The sequence below is a fragment of the Gossypium hirsutum genome, chromosome D07 (genome assembly GCF_007990345.1).
Source record: "Gossypium hirsutum isolate 1008001.06 chromosome D07, Gossypium_hirsutum_v2.1, whole genome shotgun sequence".
Taxonomy (NCBI): Eukaryota; Viridiplantae; Streptophyta; class Magnoliopsida; order Malvales; family Malvaceae; genus Gossypium; species Gossypium hirsutum.
The window spans coordinates 19,084,704-19,103,418 of NC_053443.1; the positions used below are offsets into that span (position 1 = coordinate 19,084,704).

The 18,715-nt window shown below is 33.0% G+C and overlaps 2 long non-coding RNA genes across 12 annotated transcripts; one reads left to right on the forward strand and one right to left on the reverse strand.

Moving 5' to 3' along the window:
• Positions 1–9,091: 9,091 nt before the first annotated feature.
• LOC107954306 (uncharacterized) lies at positions 9,092–17,037 on the reverse strand. 11 transcript variants are annotated; one of them, XR_005916234.1, is made up of 6 exons: positions 16,512–16,971; positions 16,131–16,407; positions 15,840–16,022; positions 13,700–13,787; positions 12,767–12,926; positions 12,433–12,632 (listed from the first exon to the last, which is right to left on the reverse strand). It is a non-coding gene; the product is annotated as an uncharacterized lncRNA (long non-coding RNA). The 11 variants fall into 11 exon arrangements; XR_005916233.1 differs by having other exon boundaries at positions 16,131–16,412; XR_005916235.1 differs by having other exon boundaries at positions 12,767–12,905; positions 16,512–16,970.
• Positions 12,159–13,725, forward strand: LOC121219458 (uncharacterized). Its single transcript, XR_005916237.1, has 3 exons — positions 12,159–12,251; positions 12,336–12,962; positions 13,098–13,725. It is a non-coding gene; the product is annotated as an uncharacterized lncRNA (long non-coding RNA).
• Positions 17,038–18,715: the final 1,678 nt, after the last annotated feature.

Here is an 18,715-nt window from a genome sequence, read left to right on the forward strand (position 1 = left end):
AAGTTTCAAATTGCTTAAAGGTCCCAACAATATTTATGACTGTGAATGGCACATTGAAGGTGAGTGTATTCAATCATGCTAAAAAGACCATTAATACTAAAGTATAAAATCTGATGGAGGAATGCGGTAAATAAACTTGTGAGAACCTTAAAAATTTCTTACCCTTTAGCAATTTATTCTACAAAGACTAAACTCATTAAATTCAAGAAAAACACATGCAAATATGGTTGAGTCATTTCCTAAGATGATAGTTTGCATGTTTTATTTTAATTTTTTCTTTTCAATTTTTGCATGATGTATGTAATTTGCACGAAATCTACACTTGTTGAGATGTTGAATTATTTTTCTCTGTCTCTGAGATTTATAAATTTGTTGTAATGAATATTTTCTAAACCTAAATGTTGACTTTATATAGTTGTGACAGTGATTTATGTTGTTAGAATGCTTGTTAGAACAATAGATGCTTCATATGATCTAAATTCAAGGTTCTTTTCTATTGATATGCTTTTTATAATCAATTTTAGAATTTTCAAGAAAATAATTTTGTTTGAAGCATGCTTACAAAGAATGATTTATGTGAAATTTTGAATTCTTTTGAGGTTGAGTATTGGACCATATATTGATGAATGTGCTTAATTGAATAATTTTGATAATGAGAATGAGAATGGGTGTAACACCCCTAACCTATATTCGTCGCCGAAATAGGGTTTCGAAGCATTACCGAAGTTTATCGATCAAACAGGCAGAATTCTCAAACATTTCATATCATCAAAACAAGTTATCAAAGCATCATTTTAATCCAAATTATAAACATACTAAATCCAAATCAATTTGCCTAGTTCATGAGCACTTAAACATAGAATTAAATTCACATGCACCTATCTAGATTTAGTTCAATTTATTATGCCATAATATGGCTTCAAAAACAAACACATATTTATATGTATAAAACCAACAAATATTAAACTTATAATCTCATTTACATTCAATCTACAAAATAACTATTATTTAGACACCCTAGGTACATGCCGACACAAAAGATAGACATCACCACATTTGAGTTCAGGATTATTGTTGGAAGATGAATGGTGATAAAAAAGTGAAGTACCTAACTTGCGCACGGAAAACAAAACCGTACGTTGAGTAAAACTCAGTGGTATTTCTATAATCCAATATTTAAAAATAATATAATATAATAGGCACAATTAAATATTAAGCACAATTAAATATTTAAAATCCACATTTATTTATATAATAGCATTAACCATTCAATACTCAAATCATAATTACATCATTTTATAGCATACTCAATTCTCATCACTTGCTATATAATAGCTTTTCACAATTTGATCCACAAATCATTTGAAACAATAATAATATCAAATTCATGAATACATAATTCATGTGTCTCATTTTCATGTTTCAATTCACTATTCCATTTTCAATTCACATACAATATCATCCAATATCAATCGTAGTACCATTTTATTTAATTACCCTTATTAATACGACTCGGACTCGGATTGATACACGGATCCAACCAACACACCAGTTTGACACCCAGTGCCTCATCGAATAAATCCGAAGTAATAATTGCGCCCAGTGCTATATAAATTTGACATCCAGTGTCTCATCGGTTAAACCAAAGCTAATTGGCACCCAATGCCTCATCGACTCGAAGTTGAAGAAATCCCTGAACTCTTCCAATCCTATGGCATGCCATCTATATCCGGCTCAACCCGATACAGTTAATAGGGTTTAATTTCACTTTCCAAATACAACCAATATTCAATATCCAAATTTCACATTAACACATATATTCAATTCAATTCAATTCAATTCAATCAACTTTAAATCAGTTCAATAATCAAAGTGTCATATACTCACCTTAATCACTTACCATATATATTAATTTAAAATACAACAATTAACAACTAGGTTCGGATTATAGAAATACAAACTAGAAATTCCGAACTATTCGATGTCGACTTTATCTTTCCCCTTTTTAGTCGAGGATTCTGGTACGACGTTAGCTGCGAAATTAAAACAATTAAAATTCATCAATACAACCCAATTTAATTTCATATTGAATATGTCAATTTTGACTCAATATTTGCCTAATTTCCAATTTAGTCCCTAAATCGAAACTAATTTTTATTCTTCACAATTAATTCTATATTTTCATACAATTTCCACTTTAAACTAAATTTAACTCCTTATTTTCTCTTAAATCCCTAAATTTCAAATTTTTCACAATTTAGTCCCTATTATTCAAAATTTACAATTCATTCTACAATTTAATCCTTTTTCATTTCTAACTTAAAAATCTATCAATTTAATCCTTAATACTAAAATTATTCAACATTAACAACACTTAAAAACTCAATAATTGCTAAAATTTGGACATGGGTCGGGTAGTACTTAACACCAAGATTTCAAAAACATAAAAATTATAAGAAAAAAAAAACTAAATTGACAAACCAATTGAGCTTTGAACCCTAGAAATCCCTAAGCCTTGCATCTTTCTTTCTTTTTTTCTTTCTTTCCTTTCTGTTTTTGTTTGACTTTAGCTTTCTATTCTTTTTTTTATTCATTTACTTATTTTAATTTATTATACATTCATTTATTATTATAATATATATACTTAAATATTAATTAAACTTATTTTATTATAATATATATTAAATTTATAAATATCTTACCTTATGCCACCTTATTAAAGAATCATGGCATAATTGCTTCTTTAGTCCCTTTAATTTTTCTTTAATCTATTATTCAACTTTCAGCCTATATGCAATTTAGTCCTTATACCTAATTACTCTTAATTCATTCAATTTCACTTAACCAAAACCTAATTAACTACACAACTAGCTTCATAATGAGAACGGAGTCTCGGGAATGCACTTTCTAACACCCCTGACTATTGGGTCGTTACAATTGGTTACCCCACTATCTACTTTATGAGTTTTGAAAAGAACTAGTGGTCTGACTAAATAACTAGGGTAGGTTTGATAATCGAGTAATTCGAGATAGGTGCTTGAGTTGTCATCTACACTCGCGTTCAAAGGTAATCGTCCTAAATTCGAAAAAAAAGGAAAGAAAATAGAGCTTAATGGCTATATTAATCGAATTGTGTTTTAATCTCATGCTAATTGATAAAATTATTGTGGTGAAATTGAAGTTCAATACTTTATACTTTGATTGAATTTGTGGATTTTGGAAACCTAGTGGCCTTTGGAAGCATGATGGAATTTGAAAATATTCTCTTAACTTTTCTAATATCTCTAACAAACACACACAAGCACAAAGATTTATTATTTCTAGTTCTTTCTAATTGTATAAATTATTGTCACTACTGTATTTTTTTGAGCATATATAATTTTGATTGTATCCATGAAAACATGTTTGCTTGTTTCATGGGTATATAACAATATTTTCAATTTCCAGTTTGAGTTAAATATTTCTTTAGGTCCCACGTGCATTTGCATTAGTCTCATGTTTGAGGACAAACATGGTTCAAGTGTGGGAGAATTTGATAAGTGCATAATTTCTCTATTTATTTGTGATATTTCTCGCATTGAATTATGCTATTTATGTTCTTAAATATATCATTTATACTTATATTTTATTAATAATTAATTTAGGAAATAATTAGAGAAAAATGAGCTTAATGTTTATTTTTGACAAATTTTTACGATTTGAACTTTCAACACGGTGAAATTTCAATATTTTGACCGTAACTTGAGCTACAAATGTCTTTTGGACGCATAATATACCAAGTCAAAGGGATTGAAAGTTCTAGCTAAAGTTATTTCATGGTTGAAGCCTAAAGACGTCAAGAAGACCTCCAAAAATGTCCTAGAAGTTTGACACAAAAATTACCAAAATATCTTGAAAAGTTCAGCTTTATTTAATGGCTTAATGATAAATTTAGCTACTAACATTTACATGTTTTGTCAAAATGACCCTACTTGCATTTTTGAGCATTTTTTGGCCATCAACCTTTATTCTTTTTTATTCAAATTGCTTTTTTTAACAGATTTGATGAAAGTACTGTTAAAAAAAGTTAACGAGTTGATGTGAAATATTTTTAATTTCATGTATGATTTATTTATTTTATTATTTTTCACATGTAATTATCTTATTGGATTATCTAAGTAATAAATTACATCTCATTAAAAATATTTCACATCATCCTGTTAAATTTTTTAACGGTACTTTCATCAAATCTGTTAGAAAAAGCAGTTTGAAAAAAAAAACAAAGGTTGATGGCCAAAAAGGCTCAAAAATACAATTAAGGTCATTTTGACAAAACATGTAAACGCTAGTGCCCAAATTTATCATTAAGCCTTATTTAATTAATGGCACTTTTGTATTTTCTCCATTATATTAATTTTCCCTATAAATAGACATTATTTGGTTAAAATTAGGGGAGACTTAAACTTAGTCGTTCTTAATTTTGTTTTGTTTTGGTGTCTTATTTCTTTATGAGTTTCTAAACTTCATTTTCTAGTTGAAGGTTTTATTGAAGTTTGATTTAATAAATTCGTGAGCCTTAATTTGCACTTCAATTCTTCTTTGTTATTTGGTATTCATGCATATTCTGTTTTAATTACAACTACTCAGGTTTATTGAATGTCCAGACGATATTTGATAGTCTAGAATGGTTGTCTTGTCAATTAGAATAGTTAAATCCGTAATTGTTTAATTCATTCTAATACCAATGACAATTGTGTAACACACCTTACTCGGCCGGGTCATCTGAGCCGAGTTATGAGATGCTACAATAAAACAGAGGCATTCACATGCACAATAATCAAGAAAACTATTATTAAATTTTTTTTAAATCACACACATACAGTAAGGGTGATATCGTTTATGAGATCAATCTAGTTCACTAACAACTTCAATAAATTCAAGCATGCTTAAAAATACAACGAAAATTTTTATTTTATTTTATTTTATTTTTTATACGCCAAGGTTATCCATTAGAAAAAGTCCGCTAAATACGTTACCACTAAGTAACTGTTTCGCCAAATGGCTATTCGCCAAATCAACACAGAAGATGGTTAGCCATATCTCTGAACTTATTTTGTACACCATGACCACCCGTTTAAACATGTTCGTCACATTGGCCCGCCATTAGAAAATATGCCAACTATTGAATTTACTTAGTCTACATATTATTTCCCCCTAAACTATTTGTCTAACATTGTATTTATAAGGTCCACCATTTAACCTAAATAACTTAACACATTCGATACATGCATATATTTCCATTCCAAGCGTACTAATAGTCTACAACAAACACTCAAACAAGCATCATGAATGAGTATACATATATGCATATCTTTAAATATCATCATCGTTCATATTGCATTCATTGACACAAAATAGACCTTTATGCCACTTAAACTTTATATACATGCCATTTGACCTAGTGTAGAGTTTTAAAATAAATCTACTGAAACAAGAGCTGGATAATGCAAGCTGTGAATTGATTTGTTTGTCGAGTTCTGCCAAAATGCAACTACAAATAACAAGGAAAGAATAAACGGAGTAAGCATTAAAATGCTTAGTAAGTTCATAGGTTTTAAAATATTAAACTCATCTTTCAGAACATTCATATACATAAATATAACTTAACTAAAATTTATTATCTTGTCAACATATTCCACATGTGCAAGGTGAGAATATTATTTGAGATATAAAACATTTTTCAATTCGTACAACCATTACCACCAACCTTTCCATTCAGAAAACATTCAGCTCGATGAACCCGCAAGAATAGAAGAGGTACGCGAGTAACCATCCAATAACACGCCAGTTTGCTCAAAAGAGCTTAAATTTGGAAATCTGCAACAAATACAAGATTCCAGAAAACTTCAGTAAGCTTCCTTCATCTTCTACACATCTCTCTTCTATCCCATATAGCGCATAAATACCTCTATTGGCATGCCAATTGTATCCTTAGTTCATTCGTGTTCCATAGACATAACAAAACTTTTTTTTCTATTCAACACCTTATCAATACAATTTTACTAACATTTTCCATTTACATTCACATTCAAACATATCATAAATGAACATAACAACACCTTATGAATTTACCTGACACAACAACAAAATAAAATATCAGAGACTATAGTTTTCCTTTTCCTCTGTTATCAACGGGTTGATTTGGTTCTTGATCTAAACGTTAACACATTCATTTAATCAATTACAACTTTTCAACTTTAACAATTTTTGGAATTAGACATGCAAGTTAACTAAATCGAGTTACAAGGATCATAAAAATATAATATTCTTACAAAATAGACTTCAAATTCACTTACATGCAAGGTCAATTACTTAAGAATGCTTAAAGCTTTCTTCTTCATAGAACAATGCTTTCGGTGGAGGAAGATGAAAGTGAGATTCTCTTTCCATCCACTACCATCTATATCACCAAACATTATAATTTTCATCCTTCAATGAAAATTAACAAGTGTCTATACCATACATTGACACAACCGACAAAAACATGCAAGAGTGGTTATTTGTCACCTCAAACCTTAATCAATTATTATAAAATTAATTAACTAACTATTCGCTAATTCTTATGATTTAGTCCATACACATCATTTCTAACCTGCTAACCGAATTTATCAATTAACAATCAATAAAACACTATAACGTAAATATTAATAAATAATATTTATTGACTCCATCATCGGATTCATGGTCCCAGAGCTACTATTTCCGACACTGTTGTAAATCTGGCCGTTACAAACTACATAATTCATTTATGTCGTAGTTTACATTTATGTGGTGTGGATGTGCGATTTAGCTTAGATGAGCCTTGTTGAGGTGAGTTTGTTGGTTAGAATTAAGTCGCTCTCATTGTTAATGCTGCTAATAAGTTAAATCTTGGACACTAAGTTACAGAGTTATTTATCGATTAGGGAAGTAATTTCAAACAAGCTACCTCTTAGTTACCGAACAAGTAATGAGAGATTGGTTGTCCGGTGCTAAGTCGGCAACTAGAACTAATTTATTAAAGGCATTAAAGTTATCTTTGCGTCGATGATTGAATTTATGAATCAAATAAAGATTTTACATTTGGCTAGAATTTCTTCTCGTCGATTTTATTTTCTTTTATTTTATGATCTCCTTTTACTTTATTTTAATTTTAAAACCCCCTTTTATATATATAAAATTATCATCGATTCCTATGAATGTGATCTTACTTGCAACTATCTACTTGTTTATATTTTCAAGTAGTTTTTTTATTTTTGTATATCTCGATAGCCTAACATTGAATTTTCTTTATATTTTTATTTCCTTTTTAGTCGCCAAAAATATTTTAGTTTTTCGAATACCAAAAAAGAGAGGGAAGAAAATAAAGGAAAAGAAAAAGCTAAAAATAAAAAAAGTGGAATTTGTGGGCTAACCCATGAAGAAAGATTTCAAAAGATTTGATCATCTAGAAATATTTTAGTTTTTTGAACATTGAAGAACAATACTCTCATCACAAAGTTCACCCCTATGAACTCAACAAGTAAAACAACAACACAATAGATTTTACTAATAACTTGCACTCTAAGAAAAGTTCTCTAATTTGAACAAGATAAGTGTTAAAAACTCTCCGTATTCAAACCTATACAAGTCTCTTCCTTAAATAGATTTTTATTTGAGGCTTGCTAACATAGAAGATCTATAACAATTCCATTAAAATAGCAACATAATAAATTGTTTACAATATAATAATAGAGAATAAACCAATCATGGACTCTTGGCAGCTAATCACGTATAGTTCCAATCCAATCCAAATCTCCATTTTATAAGAGATTGACTTGGGTGACAATTCGATCCAATTTTTAATATGAGATTCCCAAATAATATGACTTTCATTGTTGGACTAAATATCCTTTATATTATCAACACAATCCGTTCAAACTATTCAATAAATTGTCAATACTCAAATATGTAAACGGTCACTTAACAATTCCAGTGCTAGAGAAGTGGATACTTCCCTAACAACCATACCTACTATTAATGACATTTTCATGTTGTTCCCGCACATAGAAGATCTTCTTCGGAATTGCTGTTGTCAATATAAAATCTGCTGGTTGATGGTCTGCATGCTTCTATATTTTAACCATGATTCTATATGAATGATAAAATAAAAAGGAAAACCTAGCTTGTTGTTCTAATTTTGAACATTTATGAATCATAATCAGGAAGAAGGCAACTTCAAGAGTTTGGGACTTTTTAGAGTAAAATATTTTAGGAATCTCAAGTACTAGATTTTAAATACTTATGGCCATGTCCAAAAAATAGTTATCCCCTGTTAGGATTTTATCCATGATGATATTTCTTTCAAATGAACTAATTAACTGGTGGGAATATTATATTGGGTCATATAGTAAAGTCAACTTGCTTCGGTCAATTGCTCCTAAAGAATTGGTTTCTCCCTGTTGTTTGTGTCCATTTTTGAAGGTGTTGTCATACATTTCACCCAATCTTTGTTTTTCTCAGGCTCCATTGTGTCTTAAGCAGGATACAAACATTTATTGCCTTCATCTAATACTACATGGAAACATCAGTTTCCCATCATTATACGAAGATGTTGGGTGCCACTGATATGAAATCTTCTCTGTTGCTTCACTAGAATGTTTGAAATTTAAAATTAAAAAAAATTCAACTCTTCCTCCAAATATTTTGGAGTGAGTAGGAAATAGTGTTAAGTTACTATTTTATGCTTATAAGGTTCCTTTAAGAAAATTATGGTTAAGGAAAAATTGCAGATCATTATTACTGTCCATTCCATTATTCAAAGTTCTTTATGAAAGGCTTATATTGTATTAATTTGAAAATTCAAGGGAGCAGATTCTACAAATTAACAAATTTATGCTTCATGTAGAAATGTAGGGAATCTGGAAGGAATGGAATGGATTTTCCTTCATATTCCTTATCTTCTATAATTTCGTCTATTATGTAGTCTCCAACTTTTTGTTTTACTGGTTAACCTTTCTGTTCTGCATTAGCATAGAGTATTTGTATTTTATTTGCTAAAATGGGCACAAAAGGTTACTTGTGTACAGGTTAATGACCTTTTCAATTTGCTGTTGCCTCTATTGTTATTGAAATTGCAAGTTAGATTCATTTGATGCTGAAAGCTCATTGAATTACTACCACAGAGATGACCTCAACTTTGTACCCGATGTGCTAAAATCATCATGCCACTATAATGACATGGTAAAAGCTATTAGCAAGCAGTGGGATGAAGCCGTTGGCTCCATTGGTGTGCTAGTAATAACTTCGACTCTTGGAATTCAGCCTGTTCAGAGACACTTAGAAAGGGCCAAATTCCTACTGTTAGTTCATCCTTGCCACCTGTGGCTTCTGCAGAAATATGTGAGATAAAGAATGAGACTGCTGATGGTGGAAAGCCGGAAGAGAAGGAAGTTGCTGAAAATTCCGGTCATCTTGATATTGAGATTACAGAGTCTGCTAACATGTTGGATTTGGTGGCTGGAACAGAAATCCCATATCTGAGTTCTGAAGGGTCAGCTGAAACAATGCAAATGGGTTCAGACTTCAGTCTTTCATAACTTTCAGAAACAGGGGTCTATTAAGTACTCAAACCAATCTGAGATTCCAGGGAAACGTGCAGCTCTAGAAGACAGTTCTTTACTATCTAACGATTTAGAAGCTAAGCAAGCTAGCATGACAAAGTTAGCATCTCAGAGAACTCCTTGTGTGATAAGTGCAAAAAGTGGTGATGCATCACAAATACAGCCTGGGATCAGCTACGTGACTTATTATAGTTTTGCCGAAACTGCCTCATTAGTTGTAGAATGTTAATGCGTAAACCATCAGAAAAGACAAATAAAGACTCCCTAGAATCTGTGGAGATGATAATTGCAAAGCAGATGAAAGTTATTATGGAGAAACCCAACAGATTTCAGTGGCCGGATATTCATAATCTATACGTAGATGCTCGCAAAGAAAATTGTGGGTGGTGCTTCTCCTGTTGATATCCAATGGATGACATAGATTACTTGTTTAAAATTACTTCAGGTTCTATTCAGGAAGTTTCAAAAAGTGAGATGGTTGACCATCAGTCCAAGTGGAATAAGAAGGGCCATATTATAGATGTGATATGTCATATATTTGCCATTGAAAATCGTTTGCATGGGCTTCTGTCAGGTCCATGGCTGAATCCACAATACATGAAGATCTGGCATAAAAGCATTGTCAAGGAATTTGCTATTGCATCTGTTAAACAATTATTGCTAACGGTAATTACTTTCTATTTATTTCAGGCAAATTTATAAAGTTTTATGAATTTGGTTTTTAGGGCTTTAACGTAGCAGTTTATATGGCATCTCTCTAATATCTAACTGATCGAACCTACAACGAGTCTGTTTTAGATGTTGCTGCTGAGTGTAACTCAGCCTCTTTAATATCTTCACTCTCTCTCTCTCTCTCTCACACACACACACACACACGCACAATGCTGATTGCTGTGAAATGAAATTTGTTAAAGTCGGTTTGTGTTGGCTTTGTTTTTGACTTTTTGGACGGTTTTCCACTTAGATCAGTGATATTTTGAAGTTAAATTAGGTGGGGTTAGGTTGATCAGGTATTTTTGTTTCTATTCTTTTCCTCATTATTATGTGAAAGGAAATACTAATCGGGTTCTAATAGTTTGGGTTTTGGGCTAGGATCAAGTTTGAACCTTTTAAGTTTTTTAGTGAATTCTGATCGGGTTCAGTCTAGATTCTTAGAAGGTTAGATGGTCTATTTTTGGTTGTTAGGTTTTGCCACTCAGCTTCTCACCTCAGCTCTTTGAATGGGTTAGTTGATCTAGTTACTAGTCACTTATCAACAATAACCACTTCCAAGAATATAACTTTGGCCAGTGATCTAGATTATACTACTTAGAGCTTACTCTCTATCTTTTCTGATATTCTTAATCCCACAATGGGTATACAGTTAGAGGCAAATCTGCATCATCTTTCTCTTTCAACAGACTGGACAAAACATGTGGATTCTGCTGGCACTATGGGTTCAGCTTCTCATATTGTGATTGCTTCAAGTCGTGGATCTGCCAAGCATGCGATTGCAAGAAAAGGGGCAGCTTCAATGATGGTGAAAGTAACCCTACTTCTAATCCTGTTGTAAGACCAAGTATTTGTTGGTGGAAGGGTGGCATGGTTTCTCGTTAGTTGTTCAACTGAAAGGTTTTGCCGCGCTCATTGGTTTCCAAGGCTGCTTGGCAAGGTCTGCATTTTCCCTCTTGTCCTTCTAAGCTTTCTTGTTGGATATATATATATATATATATATAAAAACAATGATTCTGGATTTCTTTGAAGTTTAAATTCTGCAGCTGGAGGCAAAAAGATACCCGGCATATTGTATCCTGAGAGTTCAGACTTGGCAAAGAGAAGCAAATCTGTTGCATGGCGAGCTGTTGTTGAGTCATCAACTAGTGGAAAAAAAGAATAAAAATCAGGCTTACTGGTTGTGTTTCCTGGGAAAGATGACAGAATTAAAAGATGGAACGATTGGGAGTTGAGGCTGTTAAGAGATAAAGATATGGAGAAGGTGGCCGGGTTGAAGAGAGAGACAGCGTGGTGTTTCTAATCGTTTCTAGTTTCATGGTATTGGAGGAAAGTTATAACGGAACTGAACTGTTGTTTCTAAGATTCCGTCTCAAATATGATGTCAATCTTATCCTTATTTTCACAAAACTAATAACCAGGAAGCCTGAGAAGGAAAAAGGTGCTTAAAAGATATGTTGTGTTAGTTATTAGAGCATAATAGTGCTTTGCTGGTGTTATTTTTTTGGTCCAGATTCGCTGGTGTTGATAAATCAGTACCCTTTCACAAGTTAATGGCATTGACTGAATTCGGGATGGATCGTTTCTTCGGGAGTAGAACTTTTTAGTTTACCCAATCTTGTTTCAGCACTAGTAAGAGAAATGATAGAGAACTTCTAAAGTTCTTTTTTTTATCTGAACTAGAGATAGTTTTTTGGTTTGAATAGATGTTCAGCCTACATATTTTCATACTTAATAGTTCTTTACTGTTTTCTTTGAATTAACTATGTTTTTGACTTTGTTTCTTTTATCAAATTGGCAGGGAAGCTGTTTGCTGTCAGTATTGTAAGGGTAAGTGGTGCTCTTCTGTACCAAAGTGCCTTTGTCTTGTGCTTAAAGTCTTGATTTGTTGTTACTAAGTTATGCTCTGTGTGCTTGATGGTATTTACTTTCATGAGTCTATCTTCACATGTGGTTTCCTTCACATAATATTTCACATTTCTGATTAGTTTGTTATAATTCCAGGATTTTTTTCGTAAGAGGCATGTTAGAAAATCTGCTGTAGCAATCATTGCTGAGTACACATATACATGGCATCGATGCCAGGGTGGCAAGTTGAATGTCAATGCAAAAAGAGGGGGAAATGTCATCAAAAGAGGAAAGGGTGATTCAAAGGGGCAAAAGACCAGCACAAAAAGTACAAAAAATAAAAACTGAAACAGAAGTGTAAAAGAGCCAATGAAAAATCACTGGCAGTACGAATGTCACTGCGGGTTCGGAAGGATAAAAAGGTTGCTGCTGCTGTGCCACTGCGCCGTTCACCTGGGAAAGTAAAATACATTTCTTTGCAAAAGAAAAAGCATGGTAGGTGCAAGAAAGGCAAAAAGAAACCAAAGAAGAAAGCACCTTAGAAGATAAAGAAAAGTAATTGGAAGAAGAAGAGAACAAGGGCTTACCGTAGTTACTGGCTTGATGGTCTTGGGTTGTCGTCTAGTAAGCCAGATGATGAACGGGTGATGCAATTTCAAAGAAAAATGCTTTTTGCTCTATCTGAACATATGTCTGTCTCCCCTTATCAACCCAGATGTCTTCTTTCTTGTGAATCAGGATATGCATCTAATTCAAACTTTGTTGCATGTGAAATTTGTGAAGGTAATAAACTTTTAGCATTTTTATCAGTTCTCATTGTAGGCTCCTGCCTATCATAAACACCGACAGTCGATGATTGAAAATTTCCTTCTTTATAATTAACTGTTTCCTAATATTCATTTAAATTAATTTATGCAGAATGGTTTCATGGGGATGCTTATGGACTTAATTCAGAGAACAAAATCAATATTATTGGATTTAGGTGTCATGTCTGCCGTAAGACAACCCCTCCTGTCTGTCCCAATATGGTGGCAACAAGAGTTGATGAATCTCAAATGGCTGAGATGCAAAATGGTGTTAGGACTTAGGACCGAATTCTCTGAGGAAGTACATGGGGCCCTCTCTCCATGTCATGTTAATTAAAAAGGTCTCCCAAGTAAAACTGTCTAGGTTCATGGGCAGACTGGTGTTTGCATAAGGAGCAATTTAGTTACCAGTTTGGATAAATGTCAGTCCCATCTAGGAATATAAAGTGGAATCGAATGGGATGACTTTACTTAATGAGAAGCGTAGTAGAGATGTATGAAAAACTTTTGACTTTGAATTGAAACCATATTCACTAACATTAACTTCTGATAAGAAAGTTATGTTGCAAGATAATAGAATCAATACAGGACATGATGCTCCTGCAACTATGGCTGATGAGGCAGAGCGGCATTCAGATGATGTTCTGCAGTTTCTTTTTTTCTTTTTTTTTGTTGTTGAAACTTAAATTGGAATCCTTGAATCATGTCAGGTACCTGGATGATTTGGTGATCACAACAACCATTCCAAGGTCAGTAGCAGATGGGAGCCTCTGCCGAGTTGCATCCAGATAAGTTAGCATATCTGTTGAATTGGTAGATGAAGAAAAAACAAATTAGGGTAGATTTACAGTCTAACATTTAATTGGTGTGACAAGACTGGGATTAAGCGGTAGGGATTGGACTTTTTTGTAGGACTAGAGTTGCATGTAAATTTTCTAAAGTTGAAGTCATGGAAGATTTTTAAAGGGTACATTGGAATGATTCATTTCCAATAGGAAAAAAAAGGAGTTCATCTGATCCAATGAGTCAAACGATGCAGTGAGTGATCCATATAAAGATTGCTTTGCTTAATTTATTGGTTTTTGAAGGTTGAAAAGAGAGACCGGCATGAAACCAGTATTGATGACATTATTTGTTCCTCAACTGATTGGTTGGCCTGCCCTTAGAATGCAGATGGTTGTAACTAAACTACTCTTTTTTACTAAACTATTAGTCACTTTTAATTTACGTTTTAAAATTATAACATGGTGACAATGGTTTTTTCTTTTGTTAATATATGGTCATAGTCACTGATATTAACAATTTGTTATGTTTTTAATTTATTTTTAATTTGATTTACTCTTAATAATATTTTTTGGATAAGTATTTGATACATTAATGATCTATTATATTATTTTAAGAAGAAATGTAAATTTATTGTGTCTTAACCAACATAGTAAACCAAAGTTAACCCAATATAATTAGCATTTCTAAGCGAAGGGAGAAGAAGGTAGCGATGTGGCGTAAAACTTGTGGTTCCCATGATTAGCCTTAATAGCTTTAAACAAAATGTTGCATTGACCTACCCCAAAATCCCATGGATTTGTTTAAAAAAATGCCTTTTTATCTAATATATATACTAAATAATATAGAGACATAAAATTGAAAGTAGTCTTTGTTGTCATAGTTAAATGGTTAACACTTTTTCACTATAATACTAGGACACATGGAGAACAAATCAATATATAAATTTTATGTTTGTTTTAAGGTTCATGTTCAAGGTTCGTGATTGTCTCTCCTAACAATATCGTCTCCAAGATTTGAACTTGAATCCCACCCTTAAGAGTGTAGTATGCTATACGTTAAAAATTGAAAAGGGAGGAGGTTTGTAGGGTTTTGGAGGTTAATAGGAATCTAAACCTGGAAAATTACCTTGGTCTCCCCTCAATGGTGGGGTGTAACAAACAGAGGGCTTTTGAGGAACTTAAAGAAAAGCTAATTAAAAGAGTCTCAAGTTTGAGCTCAAGATTACTTTTCATAGGGGGGAGGGAGGTCCTTATCAGAGCTGTATTCAAGGCTATTCCACTGTATGCTATGAATTGTTTTCTGTTACCATCAGCAGTTTGTAGGGATTTAGAAGCGGTCATGGCTCGATTCTAGTGGCAAAAGAAAGTAGGGAAAAAAGGGCTTCACTGGTGTTCGTGGAAGAAGCTGTCAGTACCAAAAGAGGAGGGCGGGATGGGGTTCCGAGACTTGGCCAAATTCAATATTGCACTTCTTGCTAAGTAGGGTTGGCGGCTTATGGAAAACCCGAGTTCTTTACTTGCGTGTTTGCTCAAAGCAAAGTACTATAGGGGATCAAATTTTATGGAAGCCTCTTTAGGAGCGAATCCATCATTTGTTTGGAAAAGTATCTGGTTTGCTAAAGGCCTGTTAGGGTCTGGTTTGAAGTGGAGAATTGGGTCTGGAACATCGGTGTCAATATGGAAAGATTATTGGTTGCCGGGAAAAGCTCAACGTTCTATTTCTACTGATAGGGTGGCTGGTTTGGATTGGGTGGCAGAGTTAATTCTAAATGAACCTAATCATTGGAACAGAGATCTTATTTACTCAACTTTTTCGGTGGAAGAAGCTGACCAGATTATGAGTCTACCTATTCCCACTACTGATCAATCTGATAAAGTAGTTTGGTTTAGCGATAATTCTGGTATCTATTCTGTAAAGAGTGGCTATAAAATGTTACTGGATAACTCTAATGTGAGCATCAATGAGCAAAAAATGTTCAAGCAGATATGGAGTTTAGAGTGTCCTTCAAAAATTCGCATCTTAATCTAGAAATTTGTCCAAAACTATGTGCCTACTTTTCGAAACTTACATTTTAGGAGATTGACTTCTAATGACAATTGTCCGCGTTGTGGCCAGGGGTGTGAATCTTCTACTCATGTTGTTCGGGATTGCTTGTTTGCTGCACAAGTTTGGTCCAATTTAGACGTCCAGTGGCCAAGTTTAATGGCAAATTTAAATTTTAATGAGTGGTTGAGTTGGCTGTTGGAGAATTCTGATAAGAACAGAAAAGGGTAATTGCTGTTACTATTTGGGCGATCTGGTTCTCTCGAAATAAATTTGTACATGAAAGAAGGGTGCAAAGTTTGGAGGAAATTGTTACCTTCATTAGGAGTTTTAGGTTGGAATATCGTAGTAGTGTTGAGAATTTGAAGCATCCCCAGCCGAGATCCATGGTAAAATGGTTGCCCCCTCCACAAGGGTAGGTAAAAATTAACGTTGATGCGGGATTGTCGGTTGTCAAAAAACGAGCAGTGTTAGGTTTTATTATTAGAAATGATGAGGGATTTATAATGGAGTTGGAATTTTAAGGACATAACCTGGTTTATTCGGTGGTGATTGCTGAAGCGCTTGTTGTCCTTCATGGGCTCCAATTTGCCCTGGACTTGAGTTTTTCAAATGTTATTCTTGAAAGTGATTCGAGACTGGTGGTTAATAATATTCAAAAATCAAGTGAGGATTACTCGGAGTCTAGACCATTTACTTGGGACGTGAAGAACCTAGCAAGGAAGTTCCAACGTTGTCAATTCCAATTCATTGCGAGAGAAGGGAATGGAGCAGCGCATGTAATGGCTGTTGAGGGTATGGAAACTGAAGGAGATTCGTTCTGGATGGAAGATGCGCCTTTGAAAGCTTTGGAAGTGGCCGGTTTTGATCGTCGGAATGGTCGACCTCCATAACCCATTTTTTATTTCATTGATGGAGTTGAGAAATACTGATATAGGGTGGCCATTTTCAACTACTTTCTTTTTCAGATGTTTCACTGTCGGATTTGGAAGATTTTTTACCGTTTATTTTTTGGGGTTTGTTGACACACATTGCGCCTGAAGACTAGTTGGATGGAGAAGATGGTGTTTTGTTGGTCTTCTTTTTTTTAATTATTTTCTTTTATTTGTCGTTTCTTTCCTTGGTTTGTTTTTTTGTTTTGTTTTACTTTGGTTTGTAAATTGCTGGTGGACTTCTCCTGTTAGTTGTTCAGGCCCAATGCTATAAACAGATTTCTTTTAAAAAAAAATGGTCATTATTACTCCGAATTAGGAAAGAAACTAATATCGTAAAGAGTATCAAATTTATGGTATTAGTTAAAGATAAAAAATAATAAAAATTGAAATCAAGTTGGGTAATTTTCTCCCATGCACTATTTGTGTCAACGGATTTGTTCGATCCAAAACTTGAAACAATGGGTGTAATCCGAAAAAGGATTCATAAATGGTTGTAAATGAAGTCGAAGTTACCAAATTCTGAGGAGTCAGTATCAATTTATGCCTAATTGCTCCGCATATAGTTCCTCTAACTACATTTTCTAAACGAATCAGAGCCAATCCAAATTGATCTTGTAAGAGATCCTCTACAGAAAGAATACGCTTATTTTTCAAATGATTCATATCGTCAAGTGTACCCATTCCAAATTTCATTCCAATCAAACGATCCGCAGCTGCCAATATATCTCGCGATAACAAAAATGTATTGTTCTGAGGTATATTAAGATTCAATCTCTGGTTCATATTTCGTCGACCAATCCTTCCTAATTCACATAATGCGAAATGTAATTATTAGCTCAAAATTTTTTCTTTAATTTGGAAGATCTAATTTTCATAAATAATTTGGAACGTCTTACGAATAGTATAAAAATTTGGTTTAATTAAAAACATCTTAATTTTATTATTCCCATATGTCTCACGTGATATTGTCATATTATAAAATTGATTTATATACTTTATCTGGAAAATTGCATAATAAAATATTTTTTCATGTTCATTTTATAATTTATATCCAAGTTTTGTGGTTGTTCTTTCTAATGGTGTTTTCAAATTCTAAATACAAAGTAAATACATATAATTAATTGAAAAAAAAATACATACCATCTTTGAGTTGTATAAATTATCCTTTTAGTCCTTTAAATGATCATTGCATCCGAATTCTCTACATTCATTGCTTCATATAGGGTTATTAGTTACAAATAAGATTCGAGATTGAACCATGAAATGTTGTTTGGTAGCTGAAAAAGATGAACAAAAAAGTATAAAACCAACAAAATTTTGTATTGATGATTGAAAAGTTATCATTGACGAGTGTTGTTGCACAACTTATATACACCACTATAATAATTGTCAATAACCACTATGCAACTACATGTACTGTAACATTCCTCACCCAACCCAATTGTTGAGTTCGAGCTGCAGGATGCTACATTCATTACCGGAGCAACCATAAATAATTTCGCAACATTCGTTCATTCACACATGTAAATAGTATCATTCACATTCATAATATGTTATACAATTATTTCTAGGTCCCGCACGAGCTTAAAAAGCTCTTTTACTAACCCGAGCATGAACCAAGACCAAATTATAAAGTTTTAAAAATTTTGGGCCAACATCGCAACTTCTTAATTTCCTCATCATGACATTGTGAACTCATTGAGTTACGTTGCGATGACATGTATATCTATGTTGTGACGCCACTCACTATTGGATGATGTTGCGACATCGGGGACTCATGATCCCAGCTTTGTCCCTATTTTTTTGCAAAATGCACATTTGGTACCTAATTCAAGTGTTTCCCATCACGATATATCATCATATCCGTTCATATACAAATTCCTCCTACGCCAAAACAATACAATTTAAGCTAAAACAAGTCTATATCTCCTAGAACCAACCTTTGAACATAACACACTAAACATAT